Source organism: Pleurodeles waltl, chromosome 3_1 (genome assembly GCF_031143425.1).
Source record: "Pleurodeles waltl isolate 20211129_DDA chromosome 3_1, aPleWal1.hap1.20221129, whole genome shotgun sequence".
Classification (NCBI taxonomy): Eukaryota; Metazoa; Chordata; class Amphibia; order Caudata; family Salamandridae; genus Pleurodeles; species Pleurodeles waltl.
In genome coordinates, this window is record NC_090440.1 from 1443819100 (window position 1) to 1443846647 (window position 27548).

Consider the following 27548-nt stretch of genomic DNA (forward strand, 5'->3'; position numbering starts at 1 on the left):
GTGCAAAGCCACAGTCTCGCAAGTGGGTGGGTTGCCCACTGCTTGGTCCTGGTAAGTGCAAAGCCACAGTCGCTCTAGTGGGTGGTCTGCCCACTGCTTGGTCCTGGGGAGTGCAAAGCCAGTCTCTCAAGTGGGTGGTTTGCCCACTGCTTGGTCCTGGGGAGTACAAAGCCACAGTCTCTCTAGTGGATGCCTTCTCCACTTGTTTTGGAGGGGGCTTTGTGCCCTGAGTGCTTCATCCTACCAAGGACTGTGTTAGTGGATGCCTTTCTCCACTGGTTCTGGCGGGGGCTTTGTGCCCAGTGATGTTCCACCTGGGGTGTGGCAGTTGACTTCGTCTCACCTGGGTGTCTCAGCCACACGATGTACCTGGAACAGGTAGCATGATACTCCATGGAGGCAGACCCACACTCCATCCTGCGGCGACTTAGGCTGCCAATTGCTGGTTCGTGTCAATGCTGGAGATGGTGTCTCAAGTGGCGTGCCCAGTGTCCAGAACGTCACCTGCAGACTGAGACGGCTGCACACTGGGGATGGGGCTGACATCCGACAGAGTGGCATCCGCTGTGCACATGGCGGTGCTGATGGTGGTGCAGGCAGCGATGGCTGCGGCGGAGATGCTGCCAGTGCTGGCCGTGGTGCAAGTGACTGTTGCGATGGATGGAGACACCTTGGCTGATCCTTGGGGAGGATGCTGCAGACTGACGTTGTGGCAGTGGTGGGGCAGGTGGCAGTGCAGGCGGCTGTGCAGGTGCGGTCTGAGCGGCGGTGGTGACTGTGGTGCATGTGGCTACCATCCCTGATGATTTGGTGGTCACCAGCCCCTCACCAGGTGACATCGTTCCCAGAGGTGATGTGCCCTTTGGCTTGTGGCCATTCCCCATCTTGACAGTCGCTGCAGGGACCTTGGTACTGTCCACTCGGTGTTTGCCTTGCCTTGCCTGGTGGGTGGTATGATTGTCCCTTGCTGGAAGCCGGCCCCTTTTTGACCTTTGCAGGTGGTGGAATAGGGTGGTCCTTCTTTTCTGTCGGTGGCACACTGGCAGCTCTGACGGGTGCCACCTTAGACTGTACTTAAGCAGCAGGGACCACAGCGGATGCAGATTTGGTGGCTGAGATGCTGGGCTGGGATCTAGACATCCTGGCCCTACGGGAAGGATTGGGGGGGAGGTGTAGGGAAGAGGTTTAAGTTAGCTAGGAAAAGTTTTTTTGACACACTGGGACGAAAAGTGGAGGGGGTTTGGGAGTGGAGGAAGAGGTAGTGGTTGTAGGAGGTGTACGTCTGCTGAGTTTGGGTGAAGGTGCATGGGTTGGAGGCTGTTGTGAGGTGGATGGCTGTTGGGTGGGTGTGCACCTGCATTTGTGTACTTTGGGAGAAGGGCTTACAAACACACTGGGAGAGGACACATGGGACGTGTGAATGGTAGTGGGGGTGGTGATTGCACGTGAGCAGTGTGTTGTGATGGGCGTACTGGTGATGGAGGTAGTGGCTGAGGATGTAGTGCATGCAGGTGTGAGTGGAGATGAGACTGGGAGACAGGTGGAGGACGTGGAGGAGGGGGGCATAGCAGAGGCAGTGGATGTTGGTTTATCTGCATGGGTATGGTGCTTGTGGGAGTGCCTGTTGGATGTGTGGTGCTTATGTTTTCCTGAGCCACTTTTGTGTGTTGATGTGTGTGCATGCTGGTCTGATGGTGTGCTTGGGATAGGCTGAGGTAGAGGGGATTGGGTCTGGGTAGTGGAAGTTGGAGGGTGGAGGCTGGACACAGGGACAATGGCTGCCATCAGAGCTGAAGCCAGAGCCTGAAATGCTCTCTGTTGGGCCGCCACACCAGGATGAATGCCCTCCAGGTATGCATTTGTTTGTTGCTAATGCCTCTCGACACCCTTGATGGCATTCAGAATGGTTAACTGCCCAACAGTGAGGGATCTCAGGAGGTCAATAGCGTCCTCACTGAGGGCAGCAGGGCTGACTGGGGTGCCTGGGGCGAAGGAGATGCCCACCCTCCTGGGTGAGCGGGCACGGGAAACACGCTGAGGGCCTGCTGGGAGGGTGGTGCTGTTAGGGGGGGTGGCGGCTGTACCTGTTGTTGCGGTGGGCGCAGAGGTGCCCGCCACCGCAAGGGAGCTCCCACCAGAGGAGGAGTCGCTGTTGCTGGTGTCCCCTCCTGTACCCGTTGTGGAGCTCCCCTCGCCCTCCATCCTACTGGTGCCTTCAGACTCCGTAGATTCCCCCTCATGGGCCATGTGAGATGCAGCTCCCTCCATTGCTGGTGCCTCTGTTCCTCCGCCAGATGATGCTAATGCACACAAGGACAGGGTGACAAAACAAGAAGGGGGGGAAAGACAGAGGAGACACATTGTCAATGCCAGCAACACCACTACCATTGACCGACACAACACACAGGGAGCAGCCCTATGCACTAGGCCATGCACTAGCAGTTAGTAGGAAAAAGACCTGTCCATGGGGTACTATGCCTAACACCATTTGCTGCACACCTGGAACCCACAGGATCCTGACTAGTTGTAGATGCCCACTAACATTATTGGGGTTGGAGTGCCTCAGAGCCTGCCTAACAAGGGACCTACCTGTCAGGTATAAAACACTGCGCAGTATCGGTCCCGCTCCATCCAGAGCTTTGCCCGATGTTGCACGTGTTTGCAGTGCCTTGTTTGTTCCAGCCTGTGCCAAATCATGTTGTTCACCGTTCCTATGTGGCAAAGCTCACCTGTCTGCTGGGTTTGGGCGTTGGTGGTTGCGCTGCAACCATTGTTCTATTACCTGTCCCAGGAATGATGCTTTGTAACCAATAGAGAACCACAACTCCCAGTATACATTGTTGGCGGCCATCTTGGGGTGTGGTCGGGCTATAAATACCAGCCACACCCTGCCAAAGACGCTCACTATTCTGGGACCGGAATCGAGGGAGAGACAGAGAGCTTGGAATTCCTGCATCGGGTTAATTTTAAGGTAAAGAGTTGCAAAGAGAGTGACGTGTAGGCCGTACTCGCAACGGTAAGTTTGTTTCTAACAGGGTTTTTTCCCTTCGTGGGTGCTTCCTAAATACACTCGCATCTTTGATTCTTTGTTGCCCTTTTTTTTACTTCAAAGAGTTCAGGAAATTCCATCGTACTACAGAGAGCTTGCTCGACAATAGCTTGCAAGTTTATGTGATGTTTAATCTTGGCACATATCAGTATTAAAACGATCTTTGCTTTCTGTGTAAAAAAGGACTCGAACGGATTATCTAAATATCGCTGGCACTGTTCCTCGTAAAAGAATTATGGTGGAAATTTAGAGGTTTAAAGGACATTGGATTAACCGTGTTTTATGTTTTAAAAGGAAATGATATTCTTTGTTTACAACTAAGAATCACAGTCCGTGTTTGCAGTGAGACATTCTTTGATGAGAGTTCTTCTTAAATGATCTTTGTTCTAAAAGAGACTGCTGCAATTTTGTTTAATGATAACCTCTAGAAAAACTTAGTGGTTTCCTTTTAGTGTTGTTGTTAGCATTTGATGGTTGGACCAAGTCTTATTTAGACTTTCTTTTGATATTCAGAGATTACTATTTTAATATCAACACGAGATTATATGTTTAAAAGGAGACAATTGTAATTACAGTTTTTTTGTGTGCTGCCTTCCTAGCTGTTCCCTTCCTACTTCCCTTCCCCTCTTCGGGCACCTCCAACACTCAGCGCTATAAAGGCATTCTGAGTTGGTGTTGCCGGGAGGTGGGCCTCTTGTTCAGAAACGCGTAGACTCTGAGGAATTGGACGCTCTGACAGAATAGTGAGCCCACAATTTAACATTCCTCTTGGTCTACGGGGGAGTTGTTCAGGATGGCCACCTTAGAGGCTTTGATGAAGGCAATTACTCACATTCAGAGAGAGTTATCAGAATCAAAAAATGTAACAGCCGAACTGGTTACAAAGGTAACTCAATTACAGGCTAAGGTAGACAGGACAGGGGACGCACCCCCTCCTCATTTAATGGCTTCAACTCCTACTAACATAGCGGTTAATGTGCTCATTCAGATTCCGTTAGCAGCACCAGAGTGGTTTTCGAGGGATGCCTCCATAGTTCAGGACTTCCTCACACAGGTGGAGTTACATTTTACGTGTTGCCCTGGTGCCTTCCCAGATGCGCAATCTCAAATTGCTTTTCTTATCTCTTATCTGACTGGTGACGCAGCCACTTGGGCGGTTCCATTGGTGAGACCAGACAGTCCGGTATTGTACAATTGCCGTCAGTTTGTGAATGAATTAGAGAAGATCTTTGATAGACGTGCCATTACCATGTCAGCTGATAAAGAACTTTTAGAACTGCGCCAGGGAAATAAAGATCTTATTTCTTACTTATCACAATTCAACCGACTGGTAGTAGAAACTGCGTGGCCGGAAGAGAAAAGATCCGCAATTTTTTACCAAGGGCTGAAAGAGGAGTTAAAGGATGTTTTGGCTCAAATTGATCCCCAACCCAAAACTTGCACAGACTTGATAAATCTCACCCTTAGATTAGATCATAGACTTACAGAAAGAAAAGGAGAAAAGAAAAGACCAGAACGAATCAATTGGCGCCTCAACAAGTATTGAACTCCTCTCACATCCTCAGAAAACACTATTGAACCAATGGAAATAGGAACTGGCGTCTCGACAAGTATCGAACTCCTCTCACATCCTCAGAAAACACTATTGAACCAATGGAAATAGGAACTATCCGACAGCCCTTAACTAAGGAAGAAAAGGACTTACGACGTTGAAAAGGTCAATGTCTGTATTGTGGCAAAAGAGGGCACTTTGTAAGAGAATGTCAGTTAAAACCAAAAACAAAAATGGACTCCGCTGCTAATCCAAAGAAAACGATAGCAACCATAGAAAATCCAGAGGAAAACTAAGGAGCCCAAGAAACAAGGAAGGAACCTCTTGGGTAATCTAACAATCCCTTCAGTATGTTCCGACTCAACATACAACTTCAGATTCAGGGAAAACAACATACAGTGCACGCCTTGATAGATTCAGGGGCTACAGGCAACTTTGTGGACTTACAAACTGCCCAAAAACTACAAATTCCCAGTATAAAAAAGAAAGTACCTGAAATCGTACAAGCACTAGATGGCAGTGAATTAGCAGGAGGACCTGTCACTATGCACACCTCATTAATGCAGATGACATGCAAAGATGTCGAGAATCAGGAACATCGTGAAGAGATACTATTTCTCTTTGATATAATTCAAGCTCCCCAGTACGGTTTCATCTTGGGAATGCCTTAGTTGGTTTTACATAATCCACAAGTAGATTGTCAAAAACAAACCGTGATTTTTTCCTTAACTCAGTCTAAGAATTCTTGTCTTCAATCAAAAGAAGAAAGAAAAACTCAATTATATCTAGCCACAGCTGTGGAAAAAGAGATAGCCTTACCAAAGAGATATTCTGATTATGTTGAAGTCTTTAGTGAAAAGGCGGCAAGTAGTCTACCCCCTCGTAGGCCATATGACTGCCAAATAGATCTCATACCCGGGGCCAATATTCCTAATTGCAGAATTTATGCACTTTCAGAAAAAGAAAACCAATACTTACGTGAATATCTTGATCAATGTCTGGCTGATGTTTTGATTCGACCATCACTATCTCCTGCAGCTTCTCCATTATTCTTCGTACCCAAGGCCAGTGGTGAATTAAGGCCTTGTATTGACTATAGAGCCTTGAACAAAGTCACCATTAAGAATAAATATCCTTTGCCACTCATCCCAGTATTGTTAGATCAATTAAAAATCGCAGTTATTTATACCAACCTTGACTTGAGTGGGGCCTATTATCTAGTTCGTGTACATGAGGGAGATGAGTGGAAGACAGCTTTTAAAACCCGTTGCGGTCTATTCGAATATCAAGTAATGATGTTTGGCTTATGCAATGCCGACGCTGCCTTTCAGTATTTTTTGAATGACGTCCTGAGAGAGTATTTAGACATTTTTGTTATTGTCTATATTGATGACATCCTAATCTACTCTAACTCAGAAGAGATTCACGAACAACATGCAGAGCGGGTTCTACAAACCTTACAAAAACATCAGCTATACTGTAAATTTAGCAAATGTGAGTTCCATACCAAAGAAGTGGAATTCTTAGGAGTTAACTTAACGCCCAATGGAATGCACATGACAGAACGGAAGATTTGAGCCATGACTGATTGGCCCACACCAAAATCAGTACGAGACATTCAATGCTTCTTGGGATTCGCACATTTTTACTGGCGTTTCATTGATCATTTTCCCAAAAAGTAGCACCAATTACTAAATTACTACGTAAAAACTCCCATTTTCATTGGTCCAAAGAAACTGATGAAGCCTTCAAAGATCTAAAGAAAGCTTTTACATCTGCTCCCATTCTAGCTCATCCAAAGATCACGGAGCCATTTATAGTAGAAGCAGATGCATCTGATGTAGTGGTAGGGGCTATCCTTTCCCAACGTCATTCTCATACTGGTCAATTACATCCCATTGCTTATATGTCGCAAAAATGAAGTGCAGCTGAACAAAATTACACCATTGCGGAAAAAGAACTATTAGCCATCCGTGATGCTTTCAAAGAGAGGAGGCATTATTTAGTTGGAACAAAACACACCATCACGGTTTATTCCGATCACAGAAATTTGCACTTCATGAGTTCTGCAAGGGTACTAACCGCACGACAGTTAAGGTGGATGCTATTCTTTGCTGAATTTGATTTTGTAGTAACATTCAGACCAGGAAGAGATAATCGAAAAGCAGATGCATTAACTAGGCAAGACTCCTCAATTACGCATGAAGAAATCAAGCCTTTGCCCATCATAGCCCCTTCAAAACTATTATGCTTCATAGCAGCTGAAAAATTCCTCAACCTTATCCGTACTCTCTATCATATCACTGAATGGCAAGAATGGTTACAACAGGATACCAAACGTTCTATTCATCAAGGTCTGCCATTACATGAATCTCGAGTATTCTTACCCACAACTGATCTAAGACAAACAGCTTTCCATTGGTTACATCATCATCCCCTAGCCGGACATCCAGGTCCTCAGAAAACAACAGAACTAATGAAAATATATTTTTGGTGGCCTACCTTCTCTAAAGACCTGAAACAGATGTTACGAGCATGTGAAGTGTGTGCGAGATGTAAAAACACACATAGTAAACCAAAAGGCTTACTAATACCTTTACCTACCCCAAAACAACCTTGGGAACACATTTCCATGGACTTTCATTACAGGGCTTCCAGAAGCACGCCACTTAACTGCCATTTTAGTAATAATAGACAGTATAACTAAGTACGCTCATTTTATTGCATGCAAAGGTCTACCATCAGCTGGAGCGTTAGCTACTATTATTCTTCAAAACATAGTCCGACTCCATGGACTCCCTAATGTCATTCTCTCTGATAGGGGATCACAATTTTCTGCACACTTCTGGCAAAAGTGGTGTGAAGCTCTACACATTGAATCTACGTTATCCACCAGTTATCATCCCCAGACTGATGGTCAGACCGAAAGACTAAATCAGACATTAAAACAATATTTAAGATGTTATGCTGCAGACTCACCAACTACGTGGCCAGATCATCTTTGGCTGCCGGAATTAGCAGACAATAATTCATATCATTTGTCAACAAAAACAACCCCTTTTTATGGTCTCTATGGTCTTCATCCTCACGTCCTACCAGTTAAACTCCCAGGCTCTATACATAATATGCCTGCAGTCCAAGATATGGTATCACACATGCAAAAGATACATTCACAGTTACAAATCAACCCACGTCATGCAAAATCAAAATACAAACTACAATATGACAAGAAACATCAACCCGGCCCCGAATATAAAGAGAAAGATATGGTCTGGTTATCTACAAAAAACGTTGTTTTTAAAAATAAAAATATGTTTCACCCTAAATTTGTGGGACCCTACGAAATTGTACGCCAAATCAACCCAGTGACTTCTAAACTGAAACTGCCTCCTTCCTTAAAAATACACCCAGTATGTCACACTTCATTACTAAAACCCACCACCTCCTTGTGTACACCACGATCCGCTCCACTGCTAGTCCGAGGACAATGGGAATATGAGGTACGCTCAGTCTTGGATTCCTGCTTTCGTGGCTCATCTCTGTGGTATTTGGTGGCCTGGAAAGGTTATGTGCCCGAAGATAATTCATGGGAACCCGCAGAGAACATTCATGCTCCTGGCATGCTTCGTCGTTTTGACCTCCTTCATCCGACCCAGCTGGGTCCTCGCCCGCGCTCAGGGAGGGGGTGTACTGTCAGGTATAAGACACTGTGCGGTCTCGGTCTCGCTCCATCCAGAGCTTTGCCCGTTGTTGCGCGTGTTTGCAGCGCCTTGTTTGTTCCAGCCTCTGCCAAATCACGTTGTTCACCGTTCACATGTGGCAAAGCTCACCTGTCTGCTGGGTTTGGGCGTTGGTGGTTGCGCTGCAACCATTGTTCTATAACCTGTCCCAGGAATGGTGCTTTGTAACCAATAGAGAACAACAACTCCCAGTATACATTGTTGGCGGCCATCTTGGGGTGTGGTCGGGCTATAAATACCAGCCACACCCTGCCAAAGACGCTCACTATTCTGGGACCAGAATTGAGCGAGAGACAGAGAACTTGGAATTCCTGCATCGGGTTCATTTTAAGGTAAAGAGTTGCAAGGAGAGTGATGAGTAGGCCGTACTCGCAACGGTAAGTTTGTTTCTAACAGGGGTTTTTCCCTTCGTGAGCGCTTTCTAAATACGCTTGCATCTTTGATTCTTTGTTGCCCTTTTTTTTTAGTTCAAATAGAGTTCAGGAAATACCGTCGTACTACAGAGAGCTTGCTCGACAATCGCTTGTAAGTTTATGTGATGTTTAATCTTAGCACATATCAGTACAAAAACGATCTTTGTTTTCTGTGTAAAAAAGGACTTGAACGGATTATCTAAATATCGCTGGCACTGTTCCTAGCTGTTCCCTTCCTACTTCCCTTCCCCTCTTTGGGCACCTCCAATAGTCAGTGCTATGAAGGCATTCTGAGTTGGTGTTGCCGGGAGGTGGGCCTCTTGTTCAGCAATGCTGAGGCCCATAGAGGAATTGGACGCTCTGACACTACCCTACCAAGTTCGCCATGGCCTAGGGGAACCCACAGCCCACATCCCCCACCCAGACACTTCGTAAAGCGTGCTGAGTCAGCTGAATGACACTGTACTCACCCCCCTGTGGCTGCTGTGATGCCCTCAAGAGCCCATCCAACTCCAGATATGCCACCGCCAGCGCCAGGATCTGGAACATCAGGGGGGTCATGGTGCAACGGGCACCCCTTCCTCGTTGGGAGGCCAGCCAAGCTAAATGGTTCTAGTGGGCACTGACCTAGAGGAAAGGTACAGGATGAAGGAAAATTACTCTCTGTCCGGGTCGTCATACTCATTGCCCACCAGTTCCTACCCATGCCCTGACGCACATACACTCACCATCCTCACATGCAGGCTTCAGCCCCCCCTACATGTATCTTCCATCCACACCACTCCAAACAGGCATTGGCCACGCATCATGCTCACACTGTACTCACCTGTTTGTCTGGAGGACCATAGAGTAGCATGTACTGGGGGAGGACCCCATCCACCAGTTTGCCCAACTCCTCCACGGTGAAGGCAGGGGCCCTTTCCCCAGACAGATGAGCCATTGTCGCTTCCAGACTGAGGTCACAGCAGCACTTGCAGTGTAGGTACTCTTCTGTTGAAGGTCAGGTATGAAGTGAGTGAACAGATAGAAAATGGCGGTCACGTCCGCGGCTGTGTATACCGTCACCACACATTTTGGCAGATATACGGACAAACAACGCCACACACGGATTTACTCACATTACTGAAAACACACTTGTGCAAACTATGTGGTACATGACCCTCTGCTCACCATTCTCCTCCATAGGGCACATCCGCTGGGGCAGATGATGAGATGGCGTCATCCTCCGGTGTACAGACCGCTGGTGGACCTGTCCACATTGGAAGACAGACACATCATTATCACCTGCAGACTTGATTGTTCCACAATCCAAGACCTGTGTGCACAATTGGAGCCAGACCTCATGTCAGCTATCCGCCATCCCACAGTAATACGTCCTCTAGTGCAGCTCCTGTCAGTGCTCCATTTCCTGGAAAGTGGCTTTCAACCTACAGTGGCCATGGCATCAGGAATGTCTCAGCCAATGTTTTCTTACCTGTTGACCAGAGTGTTGTCAGCCCTGCTGAAACACATGCGCAGCTACATCGTTTTCCCCCAGGTGGAGGATTTGCCCACAGTGAAAGCTGACTTTTATGCCCTGGGACATATCCCCAACATCATTGGTGCCATTGATGGTACACATGTGGCATTTGTCCTCCCCCGCAGAAATGAACAAGAGTACAGAAATCGAAAAAGCTACCATTCTATGAATGTGCAGCTGGTGTGTTTGGCAGAGCAGTACATTTCTCATGTGAATGCCAAGTATCCTGGCTCTGTGCATGACGCCTACATTTTGAGGAATAGCAGTATCCCTTATGTGATGGGCCAACTCCAGAGGCACTGGGTGTTGCTAATAGGTGAGCCCAAGGTCCCCACACAGTATGAATAGGTGTCTGGGTATGGGGTAGTCCCTAAGGGTTAGTGTGTGTCTAACAGATATCTCTCGACATTTGCAGGTGACTCTGGGTACCCCAACCTCTCATGGCTACTGACCCCAGTGAGGAATGCCAGGACAAGGGCAGAGGAACGCTACAATGAGGCACATGGGCGAACTAGGCATATTATTCAGAGGAAGTTTGGCCTCCTGAAGGCCATATTCCGGTGCCTCCATCTAACAGGTGGCTCCCTATACTGCTCACCAAAGAAGGTGTGCCAGATAATCGTGCCATGCTGCATGTTGCACAACCTGGCATTGTGACGCCAAGTGCCTTTTCTGCAGGAGGATGGACCTGATGATGGTCTTATGGCAGCTGAGGAGCCTGTGGACAGTGAGGAAGAGGGGGCAGAGGAAGAAGATATTGACAACCGAATGAACATCATCATGCAGTGCTTCCAGAGACACACAGGTAAGAGACTGGCACTGCTCCTCTCATATCTGACTACTGTAGGACATTGTATAAATCAGCCTATTAACCTCTGTCTATGGACACTGACAGTTCACTTTGGCTTTCCATTTCACCGATATGGGTACCTCATTCTGCCTTCTGCTATATTTACTGCTGCCCAACAACTGTCATACATTGTTATGAGTAAATGAACATTTACATTGATATTTGTGGATGTTGTTGTAATTATACATTTGTGAAAGGACAGACTGACTCCAGATTGGTTTGTGAATCAAGGGTGTTTATTTATGGGCTAATGTGTATAGGGGTATGTGGAAGGGGCTGGTGTGATGGTGGAGGAAGGTCTATAGTAGAGTCCAGTCTCTTCGTAGCACAGGTGCATTGTCCAAAGGGGCATAGGAAGGGGAGGAATAGCAGTTCATGGTGGACCGGATAACAGAGTGGGACAGAAGGGTGACGATCAGGAGAGTCTTATTTCCTGGCGGGGTCTTGACAGTGTTCTCTGTCTTCTGCGTGGATCGCAGGGACTGTTTGCGGGGTGGTTATCCTTCTGCAGGGGGTGGGGTGCTGGTGGCCTGTTGGTCCTGTGGCGGGGCCTCCTGTCCACTTGCGTTGGTGGACGTGGAAGGCTGTTCATAGGTTGGGTTGGTGTCAGGGGCCCGGTGGTATGCCATTGTCTCCCTCATGGTATTGGCCAAATCTGCCAGCACCCCAGTAATGGTGACCAGGGTGGTGCTAATGGACTTCAAGTCCTCCCTGATCCCCAGGTACTGTCCCTCCTGCAGCTGCTGGGTCTCCTGAAACTTGTCCAGTACCATGCCCATTGCCTCCTGGGAATGGTGGTGTGCTCCCATGATGTTTGAGAGTGCCTCGTGGACAGTGGGTTCACTTGGCCTGTCCTCCCCCTGTTGCACAGCAGTCCTCCCAGCTTTCCTGTTGTCCTGTGCCTCTGTCCCCTGAACGGTGTGCAAACTTCCACTGACTCCAGGTCCTTGATTGTCTTGGGTTAGTGGGTTTGCCTGGGGTCCCTGTAGTGGTGGACACACTGTTGATTGACGTGTCCTGGGGACAGTGGCATGGGCCCACTGGGTGGGTGCAATGGTGGTGTTTCCTGCAGGGGGAGGGTCTGTGGTGGCTTGGGACTGTGGCAGGGGAACCGACTGTCCAGAGGTCCCTGATGGGCTGGGCTGGTCATCTTGATCCAGGCATGCAGAGCTGCTGTCATCACTGTGGGCCTCTTCTGTGGGGGGACTGGATATGACTGGCACCTCCTGTCTGGTGACGTTGGGTAGGAGTCCTGTTGGGGTGTAAGTGCATTGTTATTTTGTCCGTGTGTGCCATCTTGTGCAATGGGTGTGTTTCCCTCTGTTACTGTGCTTGCACTATCACCTTTGCCCTTGTGTGAGTGGTGATTGTGTGCCCTGGGTGAGTCTCTCTCTTGGACATCCTTTGGTGATGGGTGTCCATGAAAGTCTGTGATGGGTGTCCATGCATTGTTGTTGCATGCAGGGCTTGGTATTGGGATGGGTGGGTTGTGATAGTGGGGTATATGTGAGGTGGTGGAGTGATGGGTGTGTGAGGGTAGGGGTAGGAGTTTGTGATGGCATGCAGGTAGGGTGGGGGAGATATTCGTAACGATTTGCTTTACCAGAGTACAGTCCTCCTGCTACTCCTGCGAGGCCCTCAGGATGCATGATCGCCAAGACTTGCTCCTCCCATGTTGTTAGTTGTGGGGGAGGAGGTGGGAGTCCACCGCCAGTCCTCTGTACGGCTACCTGGTGTCTGTATACCACGGAACGTACCTTCCCCTGTAGGTTGTTCCACCTTCCTGATGTCATCCCGTGTTCTTGGATGCTGTCCCACTGCGCTGACCCTGTCAACAATTCTCCCCCATAGCTCCATCTTCCTAGCAATGGATGACTGCTGCACCTGTGATCCGATTAGCTGTGGCTCTACCCGGATGATTTCCTCCACCATGACCCTGAGCTCCTCCTCAGAAAATCTGTGGTGTCTTTGAGGTGGTGTGAGTGATGTGTGAGGTGATGTGTGATGTGATGTGATGTGTTGGGTGATGTTTTGGGGTGTGTGGTGTTTTGTGTGTGGATAGTATATGAGTGATAGTGTTGTGTGCCACTGGATGCTGGTGTGGTCTTTGCTTTTCTCTCTCTCTGCTTCTTCAAATGTTTTCGTTGTAAGGGGTTGTGGGTAATGTGTGTGTGTGTTTTATAGTGTTGTGAGTGTGTAGGTGTGGTGTGTGTATGTGTGTCAGGTGTGTGTATTTTGAATTGTCCAATGTGGTTGTGTTTTGGAAGTGTGTGTTTATTTTGAGTGCGGCGGTGTGTACCGCCAATGGTTTACTGCGGTTGAATGACCGCCGTGTTGATTCGTGGGTCATGATAGTGTGGGTGTATTCCTGTTGGCGTGATGGTGTGGGTTTTGGTACCGCCAATTTATCACTGACCTTTGGTGTGGCGGACTTGTGTGAGTGTCTGTATTGTGGAGGATTTCTCAGTGTGGGTCATAATACCTGTAGCGGATTTCTGCCACGGACATGGTATGTTGGCGGCCGTTGGCACGGTGGTCAGCGGACTTTACCGCCAGGGTTGTAATGAGGGCCACAGCGTCCTGTCTGAACTGGTCAGAGAAGGGACAATGTCCCAGATTCAAATGTCCAGTACAATGTTGCTCACCCCTGGAAGCCACTCTCTAAATGCCTATGACTATGGAGGACACAATCCATCTTTGCTCCTCTGTGTGGCTGCCACTCTCAGAGTTGTTCCTTAAGTCAAGTCTCACCTCTGAAGAGTTTTTGACAAAGAGGGTTGCTACTGTACCCATCCAACAAGGCTCATGGGAGAGCAATGTAGGAGCCACCCAAGACATAGACTCCAACATGATACTCTCCATGGGAATATATGCGACATATCCCAAAAAAGGCGTACACCATTCTTGGATAGTCTGCCAGGGTGTGTAACTGATTTAGCAGGCACTTTGACTAAAATCTTAGTGATGGCTTTCTTGGCTCAAGAAGCGGAGCTTTGCAATGAATTACAATGTCTTTGCAAGCTGGGCCCAGTGGACCATATTCCTATTAGCTAATGGGAACTGCACCATCTTCTCTGACAGATCGTGTTATATTTCACTCCATTTAGTCCCTAAATTCTGAGAGTTCTGATGTCCTAGAAGCAGGCCCAATGTCTAATGGCCTCCTAGAATCCTAGAATACCTCTTTGTTGAGTAGCTCAGTCATTTTACTAATACCTTTATGGCAATAGATGAAGTCCAATTCTTGGCTTTCAACCACAACATATTTGCACGGGCTAGTTGTGGCAGGTGTCACATCGCCGGTCAGTGCCTGCAGCAGGCCTCTCAAATGTCCAAGGTGGTAGGAGAGGTGGCAGCTGGTCTGATCAGAAAAGCTTTGATAATTTGTAACCATCTCATTTAGAGTGTGGTTTGAGTGGTACAACTTTACTTCTAGATTTTCTAGATTTTCCGGTAACCATTAATCCTCTTCCTATGTAAGCTTAGGGGATAGCCTTCATCACTTTCTTCCAGATTGGCAAAGGATTTCTCAAGCTAAATGGTTCTAGAAACAATGCAAGGTAGGTTTTTGCATTGAATTACATGACTCATTGGCCCAATTACACGTGCCTCTGTAGATCTGTTTTTCATCAGCTGTAGAGCTAATAGTGAATTATAAAATTGCTTTCCTCCCCCAAAAAATGAGTACTTCTCCCATCCTCTCTCTACCCTTGCAATTTCTTGAGCAACATATGTCTTTTGGAGGAAAAAAGAGGTAGTTCAAGACTAGTGATCAACCATATTAAATTAATTAAATGGCTGATAGGCTGATAAGCACTTAAAGAGGAGAAGGAGGTTGTCTGCCTCCATCGCGATATCTTCAAGGAAAATGATGGGATGGTTTGTTTGGATGTAAGTATGCTTATTTCTCAGAGCGAGTCCATTTTCTGGTTTTAATAGTGGAACAAAACCCATATGTTTATTGCCCTCCTGTTTGATCTTTCATCATTCCTTTAGTGCTTTGCCAAGCTGAAGAAACTGGAGACAAACATTTTGAGGGACAAAAAGGTTTTGCCCTAACTCTATTGATGACTTAATGCTTATTTCAAGTATTCCTCCTATCTACAACTTCATCTTCAGTGGACAATTTCTCTGCTGCAAAAATTGGGGTTTCTCATCAATGCTGGGGAATCGATTCTGACCCTTTCTGGAGGAATGGATTTCACTATACCCTGGTGAAGGCTTCTTTCAGCTTCCCAACCCCTGAACAAAACTGATGAAAAAAGATGAAAAGTTCTGCTATGCCAGTCGGTATTCTTTTGACATCTACCAAAATGTCAGGCCCAATAGCATCCTCCTATCAGGCCACATTTCTGGGTCACTTATACTCCATATCCCTCCTGGGTATGCCAATACTCCACCTGTAGAAAGGCCTGTTGTACTCCGACTCCATCCTCCTCTACCCAAAACTCAATCAGGACATACAGGGGTGTGTGGAACACTTGGAGACTTGGAACTGCAGGTCATATTTGATGCCTCTTCCATTATCACAGTTAAGTTTGATGCCAGCAGATGAAACTCTGGTGCAAAATAAAGTACACTGTCAACTGGAAGATGTATGTCAGATGCAGTGTCATAATTCCACATCAATTGTCTCAAGCGTCTGACAGACACTTTTGCATAGAATCTCTGGGCAGGAATTGCTCTCTTTGTTGCATCTTGCTCACAATATATAACATGTCAGTGGCCCTATATATAAATCAGGATAGAGACAAAAGCCATATTTATAGGTGACTTTGCAAAAGGCTTTTGGCATTATTGCCTAAACGCACTATGATAGTCACTGCTGAGTTCCTCCCAAGATGTGAATGCAGACTGTAACTGTTAGTTCCTGAAGGACTCCAGAAGTTGGAAATAGAACTATTTTCTCTTTGCTAAGCTCAAGACCATCTAGGATCCATGCAGGGTGAACCAATTTGCTGTCTCTGCTGTCAGCTTATCCTCTATTACAGTTGCAGGCCAGATCCAGTAGCCATGGGGATAGGCGCTTTCTTCAAGACTGGCCAAGAGAACTGGAAAGCAAAATACTGATTAAGAGAACAAGTGAGCCTTCAGATGCTTAGTCAATAAAATAAATAAAAAAGAAATAGATTGATGATCCTGGAACAGAATATTCAGTGCTTTGGCTGTTAGGAAGCAGAGGGTTTGGCCATCTATGCTTGTTTGCTCTTAGAGATCTTAGGGCCTGATTTAGAGTGTGGCGAATGAGTTGGATATCCCGTCCACTGTAGTACAATTTCCATAGGATATCCTTCATGTTTCTGATGGAGTAACCCCATTCGCCAAACTGTTAATCAGGCCCTTATTGTGGGAGCTAAGCCTAGGAGAAGAGTAAGTATCTTGGTGGCTGGTGGTGAGAGAAAATGGGTTAATATAATATGGGGTAGTTTGGTGAATTGTACAAAAACTAAGACATGCAGACTTGAAGAAAATGCTGTTTTCAGTAGGAAGCCAATGATGATCCATCAGGTGGGATGGAACAACATTACTTTATCCATAAGGATTGGCCCAGTGTCGATCCAATATAGCAAAGAGTTGAAGGCATGCCTCTTTAAAGCACACTACATAACAATGCAGTAGCCATCCAATAACCAGCTACTTTCTCCTACTCCTGCATACTTGCTTTGATCCTGTAAAGCTCTGCGCTCCTATTGTGGCTAGGTAAGAGCTATTGAATACTGCATACATACATACCAGAAGTAAACATGAAAGCTGGGCTAAGTTGCTGAGTTCTAATGAGATATTAAGGAAGGCAAAAGAGCAGAGAATTGCAGTACTCCAGCCTAGATACACCACTTTTGACCAGATTTCTGTGATAATCAGACGGCAGAAGGGTAAGAATATTCTGCATTACTTTAGTAGAAAAAAAGTATGATAAAGAATGTGCACAAATAGGATCCTCAAAAGCTAAATGGGTACCCAAAATGGCACCCAGGTTCCATGCTGAAATATCTGGTGTTTGGGTTAAATTGGGCAGTTACCAGATGATTTTTCAGGCAGATAAGTAACTGAAAACCACGATTTCAAGAGTTTAGGTTTTGGGAATTTTTATTCTTATAATGGACAACAGCACGTGTCATTTCGTGAATAGAGGGAAGTGATAGTCCCTTTTTGGTGCAAACTCTCCTATGTCATCAGTGTAAGAGAAAGCCCTTGGTCATCCAAGGACCATTTATTATCATACAGAGGATGGCATCTTAAGACAAGCATTAATGGGAAAATCTTAACTTGACTCATTTTTTTAAGTCGCCACAAGGTATCCATTTGTGTAGGAAATTTCCTGGGCTTTTTCTATTGCCTTCAACTTTGCTGCCCCTTCAAGATCATTCTGGTCATCCAAACAAACCATAGTTTGCTGAATTTCTTCATTTAGAGTGAGCTGTGTTTTGGGGGATGCAGACAATCTGTGACCTTTCAAAACTAGCTGCTTTATTTACTCAGCAGGCTGGTCAATTAAGAGAGACAATTATAGTATGACATTGTGGTAGGTGAATTTTGAATGAGATCAGGATCATGTGGCATCTGACATCTCTTAAGTTTTTAACATCATTTTCTAGTTGTCTGATGAGGGCTTGGACCAATTATGGTAAATCAATACAAGTCTGCCATTTTAGCAGGGAATTATCTTATTTACAACTCCTGGGTGAGGAACATCGTATGATCTGTTAGCTCTTGACAATGTATCAGGATGTCTATTGCTCTCAAACCAAATAGATGGGATGATAACATTGGCCTGTCATTTTTGAGGGCTTAACTTTTTATGGAGAATATATCTCCAGGAAACAATTGTCACTGATATTAGCTTTGCTGATTTGTCTGATTGCTTTTAAAAGAGTGTTAGATGTTTATACCATGGATAGCAGGTAGATTGTTTTCGCCTCATAGAGTTTATTTCACAGTTTCCAGATGGGCTGAATGTGACACTGGGTCTATTTCAGACACCGGCTTCCCCAGGAATGCTAAACTGTGTATAGTGAAAGACCTAGGGCCTACCAGGATTGCACTAGGGTGCTCGGTGAAATTGCTGGTCTCCTTTTCTACAGCTATGTTAACTAGAAGGACTAAAACAGTGACACCTTAGGCAGTAGTCAGTAAATCTGAGCTGGTGTCAGTTCTATTAATGATTACCTCACCTTTGTTAGCGAAGGTGCTTTAATAAAAATAATGAAGGAGTGTTTATGTATTTTGAATAATATGTATTTGTAGAAAATGTAATAGTGTGGAAAAATAATGCACGCATTTGAAAATGTGATCACGAAGAATGGCCTTCAATGTTAACGAAATGTACTAATCAATGATTAATACTTATGAAAATATTGAATATATGTTAGACTAATGTAGTAATATGTCATAATGAAGGTTATGGAGTAAGCCTTAACTTTATTAATTGTAGGCCTCAACTTAGGGAGTGTCTTGGCCTACTTGCCAGACCTCATGTAAAAGCTGTATTTCTTAGCTTTTAATAAAAATGCTGACCAAGAGAATTAAACTGTGAAATGTCTATTGTATTGTTTAAATGTGCTCATAATGGAAGATTTTCGTGTGAACCAAGTGCTAAAAGATGATGTTCTTGCCAATGCAAGATTTTATGTGTAATGTGTGTGAGACTGACTTTCCCAAGACAAGAACAATAAAGATACTGACCAGAGTAGAAGGCGCAATAATATTGTTATCTAACAAGCCAGATGATGAGAACATCGCAAGATGAACCAATCAACAATATGAGAATGAAGGAATATTAGAATCCATAGATTTAGGATAACAGTTTTATTGGGCAGAGTGTGAACATACGATTAACTGACCAATAGGGAAATAGGGGATAGTTTAGGTGACTTTAATATAACAACGCACATCCTGAGAGAATACAGATTCATTCTGCCCTTGCCTTCATGCAGTCATTCTGCCCATATTTTCGTGACTGAGAGCCTGATGCCTTGCTGATCGACTGATGTCCTGAGGACGAAGACTGATTCTGCTTTGCTGACCCATACCGAGGATAGGTATAATTATGAAATGTGATTATTATGAATATTTGCTTTTCTTTTCTAGGTACCAACTGTGCTGTTTTGTCTATGGCTCTATCATAGTTAGATGTTTTTCCAAATTTGTGTTACTAAAATTGTTTGCATGAAGCCTAACATGCTGATGCTAATCTGACGTTAGTTAAGGATTCTCACAAATGACTGACGATAAAAGGGACTAATGTTTGACGAATTTCTCTGCTTTATTCCATGTATGTTATAACTTTGTCGGAGTTGACTTTGCTATTGATTTGCACCGTAACTTTAGAATGTGTGGTAGTTCAAGCTTTGATTAGATTGCGTTTCTTCCGCCGCTGTGGATAACCAGTGACGTTTTTGTATGTGTTCCATTCGATTTTGAGATTCATCTACATGACCTTAGCATTGTTAACATAAGGAAATAAACATTCTAAACTTTTAGTAAAGGTGTGGTTATTCATGACTGAAAGGTCATGGTGCTTAACAATTACTGACTCTATTGACTATGGATTTTATTGATTACTAATGAATATTGATTATTGTGTATTGATTATTGATTATGTACTGGAACTATGGTGAGAACTTCTTAATTGGGAGTCAAAAGGTTCATCGACCTATTCGTGTCCCCTTGTAAGTTTACTGTTAGAAATGGGGTCTTTGGTTGGCAGTCAGGTTACCCCCTGTCCAAGCAAGGACCCTCACTTTAGTCAGGGTAAAAGAGAATCACCCTCAGCTAACCCCTGCTTAACCACTTAGTAGCCTGGCACGAGCAGTAGTCTTAACTTCAAAGTTCTAGGTGTAAAGTATTTGTCCCAACAAACACAGTAACTTAATAAACACACTACAAAATGACACAACACAGGTTTAGAAAAATAGGAAATATTTATCTAAACAAAACAAGACCAAAATGATAAAAATCCACAATACACAAGTCAAGTTTTCACTAAAAATGCAAAAAGAGTCTTCATGTAATTTTAAACACACTAACACTATTAGCGTGAAAATGTACCTTGGGTGTGTCAAAAATAACCCCGCACGGGCGTCAAAAAGGACTTGCGATGCGTCGTATCACTCACGAGCGAGACCTTGTGTCGTTTCTCCTTTAGTTGGGTCGGTGTGCGTCGTTTCTTCTCTCTGCAGGAGAGCGATGCGTCGAATCGGTCAGCACTCTCGGGTCCGGGCAGGCCTTGCATTGTTTTTACACGCCCAGTGGTGTTTGCATCGGAAATCCAGCCGCACGATGATCCAAAAACAATGCAGCACGGGTTGCGATCTCACCAGCCTCCGTCAGCGATGCTGTGCATTGTTTCTCCAGCCCCGGGAGTCGGTCTTCAGGGCGTGTTGCAGTTGAGCATCGATTTTCAGCTGCAAAGCCGGCGGTGCGTTGATTTTTCTGCCGCAGATCGGAGTTGTGTCGATCTTTTCCCCGCACAGCGGTCTGTGCGTGGATTTCTCACTCTTGGGCTGCCAGCTTCTCCTTTCAGGGTCCCAGGAACTGTATGGGCACCACTTGGCAAAGTAGGAGTCTCTCCAGAGACTCCAGGTGCTGGCAGAGAGAAGTCTTTGCTGTCCCTGAGACTTGAAACAACAGGAGGCAAGCTCTAAATCAAGCTCTTGGAGATCTTCACAAGAAGGAAGGCAACACAAAGTCCAGTCTTTGTCCTCTAGCACAGGCAGAAGAAGCAACTGCAGGATAGCTCCACAAAGCACATTCACAGGCAGGGCAGCTCCTCTTCCTCAGCTCTTCTCTAGGCAGAGGTTCCTCTTGGTTTCCAGAAGTGTTCTAAAGTCTGTGGTTTTGGGTGCCCTTCTTATACCCATTTTCTCCTTTGAAGTAGGCCTACTTCAAAGTCTCTCTTGATTGTGAAATCCTGCATTGCCCAGGTCAGGCCCCAGACACTCACCAGGGGGTTGGAGACTGCATTGTGTGAGGGCAGGCACAGCCCTTTCAGGTATAAGTCACCACTCCTTCCCTCCCTCCTAGCACAGATGGCTCATCAGGATATGCAGGCTACACCCCAGCTCCCTTTGTGTCACTGTCTAGTGAGAGGTGCAACCAGCCCAACTGTCAAACTGACCCAGACAAGGAATCCACAAACAGGCAGAGTCACAGAAATGGTTTAAGCAAGAAAGTTCTCACTTTCTAAAAGTGGCATTTTCAAACTCACAACCTTAAAATCAACTTTACTAAAAGATGTATTTTTAAATTGTGAGCTCAGAGGCTTCAAACTCCACATGCCTATCCGCTCCCAACGGGAATCTAGACTTTAATCATATTTAAAGGTATCCTCCATGTTAACCTATGAGAGGGACAGGCCTTACAACAGTGAACAAAGAATTTAGCAATATTTCACTGTCAGGACATATAAAACACATTACTATGGCCCTCATTACAACATTGGCGGGCAGCAACCGCCGCCCGCCAAGTTGTAACTGCCAATGCGGCCGCACTCCAGCGGTGGCCATTACGACATCCCCGCTGGGCTGGCGGGTGGAAACCGAGTTTCTGCCCGCCGGCCCAGCGGGGATGTCAGCCGGAGCACGGGAGCCAGCTCCAAATGGAGCCGGCGGTGTTGAAGCGGTGCGACGGGTGCAGTCGCACCCGTCGTGCTTTTCACTGCCTGCTATGCAGACAGTGAAAATCTTCATGGAGCTGTGCCAGGGGGCCCCTGCACTGCCCATGCCAAAGGCATGGGCAGTGCAGGGGCTCGCAGGGGCCCCACGACTCCCAATTCCGCCAGCCTTTTCATGGCAGTTCCTACTGCCATGAAAAGGCTGGTGGGAGGGGGACTTGAAATCCCCTGGGCAGCGCTGCAAGCAGCGCTGCCATGGAGGATTACAACCGCCGGGTCCAATGTGGCAGAAAACAGCCGGTCCTGACGAGTCGTAATTCGCAAGATTGCACCGCCAGCCTGTTGGCGGTGCAATCGTCAAAACAGCCCTGGTGGTCTTTGACCGCCAGGGTTGTAATGAGGGCCTATGTGTCCTACCTTAACCATACACTGCACCCTGCCCTGGGTTCTACCTAGTGCCTACCTTAGGGGTGCCTTACATGTAAGAAAAGGGAAGGTTTAGGCCTGGCAAGTGGGTACACTTGCCAAGTCGAATTTACAGTTTAAAACTGCACACACAGACACTGCAGTGGCAGGTCTGAGACATGATTACATGGCTACTTATGTGGGTGGCACAACCAGTGCTGCAGGCTCACTAGTAGCATTTGGTTTATAGGCCCTGGGCACCTCTAGTGCACTTTACTAGGGACTTACTAGTAAATATATATGCCAATCATCGATAAGCTAATTACATACACATTTCGTAAAGGCCCACTTGCACTTTAGCACTGGTTAGCAGTGGTAAAGTGCCCAGAGTAACAAAAACAGCAAAAACAGAGTCCAGCACACATCAACAACCTGGGAAACAGGCAAAATGTTGAGGGAGCCCACGCCAAGGATGGAAAGTCTAACACGTGTCCCCCCAGCTGAAAGTGGGGGGCAACCACCCAACCTCATGGGAGTTCTCATCTCTACGGCGGAAGAACCTGGACAGACCATCAGCATTGCCGTGTTCTGTACCAGGACGGTGTTCCACCATAAAGTCCATCCCCTGTAGGGAAATGGACCACCTCAACAGTTTTGGATTCTCACTCCTCATCTGCATTAACCATCTGAGGGGCCTGTGGTTGGTCTGAACCCGGAAGTGAGGTCCAAACAAGTAGGGCCTTAGCTTCTTCAGTGCCCAGACCACAGCAAACGCTTCACGTTCTATGGCACTCCACCTACGTTCCCTGGGAAGTAACCTCTGCTAATGAAGGCTATGGGTTGACCTAGACCCTCTTCATTAAGCTGTGAGAGTATTGCTCTTATACCATGCTCTGAGGTGTCTGTTTGCACAACAAACTCCTTGGAGTAGTCAGGTGCCTTCAGCACAGGTAAGGTACTGTGCACATGGCAACCTTCAGGGCATCAAAAGCGATCTGGCAAGCCTCTGTCCTGATCACTTTCCTGGGTTGCTTCTTAGAAGTCAACTCAGTCAAGGGGGTAACAATGGTACCATACCCCTTGGTAAATCCCCTGTAGTATCCTGTGAGACCTAAGAAGGGTCTCACTTCAGTCTGGGTCTTGGGAGGCTCCCAGGCCAGAATGGTGTCAATTTTTGGCTGTAGGGGTGCCACCTGGCCACTCCCTACATCGTGTCCCAAGATGACCACCGAACCTTGCCCTGTTTGGCACTTGCTTGCCTTAATAGTGAGGCCTGCCTTCTGCAGGGCCTCTAACACTCTCCAGAGGTGTTGCAGGTGTACCTCCCATGTGGAACTAAACACAGCAATGTCATCCAGGTAGGCGGCACTGAACTCATCCAGCCCAGCCAACACATGATTGACCGACCTCTGAAAGGTGGCAGGGGCATTCTTCATTCCAAATGGTATGACTTTAAATTAAAAGTGTCCATCTAGGGTAGAGAATGCTGACCTCTCTTTGACCTCCTCATTTAAGGCAATCTGCCAGCACCTAGATGTTAAGTCAAACGTACTGAGGTACTTGGCAGCTCCCAACCGGTCAATTAGCTCATCAGCTTGGGGGATGGGGTGTGCGCCAGTCTTGCTGACCGCATTGAGTCCCCGGTAGTCCACAAAGAACCTGAGTTCTGGAGTGGCACCAGGTGCAGCAGCCTGTGGGGCCAATACCACTGGGCTGGCCCAAGGACTGCTGGAGTGCTCAATACCACATAGGGTTAACATTTTGGATTCTTCATCCTTAATGTAAGCCCTGGCCCTGTCAGTCACCCTGTAAATGTTCTGCTTAATGAGTGGACTGTCCCCACTGTCCACATCATGTGTGCACAAGTGTGTGACCCCTGGAATCAGGGAAAACAGTGAGGCGAACTGCCCCAACATGTGGCAACAGTCACCCTGCTGCTCTTCAGTCAGGGAGGGGGAGAGGATCACTCCCTCCACAGACCCATCTTTCTCTCCTGCAGACAGGAGGTCAAGAAGAGGTTCACTCTCCGCCTCCAACTCATCATCTGTCGCAAGGAGCATGGACAGTTCAGTCCGCTCAAAGTGCGGCTTGAGGTGGTTGACATGCAGGACCCTTAAAGCGTTCCTTGGAGACTGCAAGTCCACCAGGTAGGTGACTTCATTCTTGCGCTCTATCACCTCAAATGGCCCAGTCCACTTATCCTGGAGCACCCTAGACTCCACTGGTACCATCACCCACACTCTCTGACCAGGTTGAAACTCGACCAGAGTGGAATTCTGGTCATACCAGAGTTTCATGTCCTCCTGGCTGGCTTCCAGGTTCTCCCGTGCGAGACTCCTGAAGCGGGCAGTCTGGTTTCTCAAAGCCAGCATGTAACTGAATACATCCCGGGGGGGTTTACTAGGAGCTTTTTCCAAAGCCTCCTTGACCAGACTTAAAGGTCCCCTCACAGGGTGGCCATAGATGAGCTCAAAGGGACTAAACCCAAGTCCTTTTTGAGGCACCTCCCTGTAGACGAACAGAAGGCATGGCAAAAGAACATCCCACTTCTGCCTCAAGGGCTCTGACAGGCCCATGATCATGCCTTTCAAGGTGCGGTTGAATCTCTCAACCAAAGCATTACTTTGGGGCTGGTAAGGGGTGGTGAACTTGTAGGTTACCCCACACTCTTTCAACAGAGACTTCATATGCATGGATATGAAGTTGGTACCCCTATCATATACCACTTCCTTGGGGAACCCCATGCGGGTAAAAAAAACCATCAAAGCACGACCCACCACAGGGGAAGTGATTTATCTCAAAGGAATGGCTTCTGGTTACCGGGTGGCATGGTCCACCAAGACCAGGATGAACCTGTTTCCCATGGCTGTCTTGGGATCCAGAGGCCCCACAATGTCAATCCCTACCCTTTCAAAGTGAGTACTGACAACAGGTAAAGGTTGGAAGGGAGCCTTACATTTCCCCCCACTCTTGCCACTTGACTGACAAGTCTGGCAAGACCTGCAATGTGCATCTGAGTGCCCGCGCATTACAGGCCAGTAAAAGTGGGTGACAAGCCTCTCAAAGGTCTTGTCCTGCCCCAAATGTCCTGCTAAAGGCACATCATGAGCCAACCCCAGAAGGAAGGCCCTGAAGCACTGGGGTACCACCAGCACAGGGGCTGACCCATGCTCAGGAACCTTAGGCTCACTATACCGGAGGTCATCCTCCCAATAAATCAGGTCTGATCCTGGCTCCTTGCCAGCCGCCTGGTCTGCAGCCTGCTGCTGCAAACCCTCCAGAGTAGGGCGTGTCCTATGTGCTGCAGACAATGCTTCCCTGGTCAGCCCCCTTTCCTGCTGCCACTGTGACAGCTCAGGGACCTCACCCAGTTCAGCCACCTGTTCCCCTGTAGGCTCTGGGGCGTCGCCCTCAGGCTCTGCCTCCTCCCGGACTGTGGGAACTCCTGGGGCCGGTTTCCAGCACCCCCTGCCCTTCCTCTTCTTGGCAGTCCCCTGGGCCACTGTTTCAGGCTCCAGGGACTCTTGACCACCCTGATGGGCTGCCATTGACCGGGTGGATACACATACCCACCCAGGCAGCCCCAACATCTCCAAGTGAGACCTGTGTTCCACCTCCTTCCAAGGGTAATCCTCCAGGTCATTGCCTAGCAAACAATCAACAGACATGGTTGGACTCACGGCTACCTTCAAGGAACCTGAGCCCCCCCCCCATTCAAAGGGAACCTGCACCACTCTGCCCAGGTGCTCTGAGTTGTCCACTGCAACTACTTGGTGAAGTACCCAGGGATCAATCTGCTCTTCAGACACCAGCTGACTCCTCACTGTAGTCACACTGGCTCCTGTGTCTCTCAGAGCCTCCACCCTCTGTCCATTGATGGTCACCCACTGCCTGTACTTCTTAGTGTTCTCAGGCACAGGGGTTCTCTGGACCATCTCACTGTCTCCTAGTGAGACAAGGGTCATCTCAGCTGGCTCCCACCCACTTGGAACCAACTCCTCCCCAAGCGCTACACTGGTCAAACCCTGGGACAGTGCACCAGTGGGTGCTGGTGTACTTTTGGGGCATTTGGGGTTCCCCCCTCACATGACCCACCTGGTCACATGCATAGCAGTTACGTGGGAGACCACATGCTACTTGCTTCCCTTTGGAGAACTATGGCTTCTTCTCACTGGGGGGTTGGGAATCCTTACCCTCGGAGTCAGTTTGGGGCCCTTTAAAGAACTCCCCCTGCTTACCCTTACCCTCCCCTTTCTTCTGAGGGGGACCCTGCCCACCCTTGGTGCGGTCTCCCCCATACCTCTTCTCGACCCTGGTACTCTCCCAGCGGTCCGCTTCCTGTGCAAGCTTCCTGGGGTCAGTCAGCTTGTTATCAATCAGGTGCTGGCGAAGCTCTGGAAAACATAAACTGTACAAGTAATCCCAAGCAATCAGACTGTAAAGCCCCTCGTACGTATTTACCTTACTGCCCTTCACCCAACCATCCAGTGACCTGCAATAAGAATCAACACATTCCAACCATGTTTGGGATTCCTTCTTCTTGTAGGACCTAAACTTATCCTTATACTGCTCAGGGGTGAGACCATACCTTGTGAGTAGGGCATCCTTCATGATGGTGTAGGTGAGATTCTGAGCATCCCCTAAGGCTGTCAGTGTATCCCTCTCCTCTACCTCAAAGTGCTTCCACAGACCCGCCCCCCAATGAGCTTCAGGGACCAGATTCATATGGACAGCAGACTTATACCCCTTAAACCAGTATATGTCGTCCTCCCTTTTATAATCATTCACAAGATCTTTAGGAATGTGCACCGTCCTCTCAGGCTACACTGTGATGTGGCTGCCACCATCCCTACTAGACTGGCTCCTCTGATCCAGCTCTCTCAAGCTACGCTCATGAGCCAACAAAATCTTTTTCTCCTCTAGGGCCACCCCTCATCTTCTCTAACTCCCTCTGGTGCTCCCTCTTTGCCTGCCTGTCCTGCAATTCTTCAGGGGTCAGACCCTTAGATGAGACACTTCTACCTGCTTTGGAGACCCTCTCCCTTGACATAACAGGGCCACCCACAATACCATTGTGTATGGAATGCTATTCCTCTTCCCCCTCCTCTGTGTGCCCTTCAGTGCTCTTGGCTGTCACCAAGGCCCTCAGCGCCTTTTGCAGCTCCTCCTTCTTGGATGAGCTTTTAATGGGACAGTCAAAACTTTTACAGAACTACTTTAACTGAGCCTCGGTATAGCTTTCCAATTTCTCTAGTACAAAAGTAGCTCCAACTGATGCATCTCCAGATTGGGACATGATGAAAAATCAACAACAGTGCAAAGTTCCAAAAGGCAGGAAACGAGTTCCCAAATGAAGTTCAGAAGTCAATCAAAGATTACCACAAAAATGGATGTAGGGGAAAATCAGA

The 27548-nt window shown here is 47.2% G+C and overlaps 1 long non-coding RNA gene across 1 annotated transcript in view; it reads left to right on the forward strand.

The window, feature by feature from the left end:
* The window catches only part of LOC138285284 (uncharacterized), a 227285-nt gene that overhangs the window by 138960 nt on the left and 60777 nt on the right, over positions 1-27548 (forward strand). The window contains exon 3 of the long non-coding RNA XR_011201559.1: positions 19058-19162. This is a non-coding gene — a long non-coding RNA (uncharacterized lncRNA). The remainder of the gene's footprint in view (positions 1-19057; positions 19163-27548) is intronic.